The following is a 1026-nucleotide window of genomic DNA, read 5'->3' as shown; positions in this document are numbered from 1 at the left end:
TAACGTTTAAAACTTTTAAAATGTTACTCTCTTTGTATAACATGACAATTTAATTCTCTTTTTTTTCCCCTCCCATGCCCCCATACCCCCCCCCTCTCTCTCTTACGTAATTCCACGAGTTTTTTTTTTAATTTCGACCGACAATTAAGAATTTAAATTATTAAACTTTTACTCACGTTATTATTATTATTATTATTAAATATTAACTGTAATTTGTGTTTTTATCCATATAAATTTTATTACATCGTTAAATTATTATTATTATTATTATTATTTTCACCATCGTGTTTATGTTTACGACGACGGTTTTTTTTTCAATTTTATAAAATCGTTTATTACTGACTTGCATTGAAACTTAATTAAAAAACTTATGACTTTAAGACTAAAAAAAAATTATTATTATTATTAAAAGGGGAAATTTTTTTTTTTTTTAAGGAACTTATCGATTTGTGTATTTTTTTATTTTATTTTAATGCCCCACAATTCACCCCGAATGTTCTAGATAATGACCGTCATTAAAAAAAAAAAAAAAAAATCGTTTTCCACACACACACACACACACGTACATAAAATTTTTCAAATAATTTTTAGGTGTAAAAAATGTTTTTCTTTTTTTAATTTTAATTAATAAATTATTATTATCTGTTTTTCGTTTTCTCGGGGTTTCCCCCTCCCCTCCCCTTCTCTTCCCCTTTTTTCAAAAAAAAATTGATTTGATGGAATTCGTAAAAAAATTAATAAATTTTTTATTTTTTTTTTATTTGGGTCCCACTGGATAATTTTTTACGTTATAAATCGATAAATAAATAGCAGAAGATATTTAAAAAAACGTCATGTAAATAAATAAAAATTTATTTATTTATTTATTTAAAAAATAAAAATAAATTATGTAAGTTAAACGTGAGTAAAAGGAAATAAGAAAAACGTGAATTAATTTTTCTCTTTTTCTCTTTTTTTTTAAATAAAAATTTATTGAAATAATAATAATGATGATGATGATGATGATGATGATTAAAATAAAATAAA

The sequence above is a fragment of the Pediculus humanus genome, genomic scaffold, assembly GCF_000006295.1.
Source record: "Pediculus humanus corporis 1103172108314 genomic scaffold, whole genome shotgun sequence".
In the NCBI taxonomy this organism is placed as follows: domain Eukaryota; kingdom Metazoa; phylum Arthropoda; class Insecta; order Psocodea; family Pediculidae; genus Pediculus; species Pediculus humanus.
The sequence above is the reverse complement of the archived record's forward strand: the minus strand, read 5'-3'. Positions refer to the sequence as shown.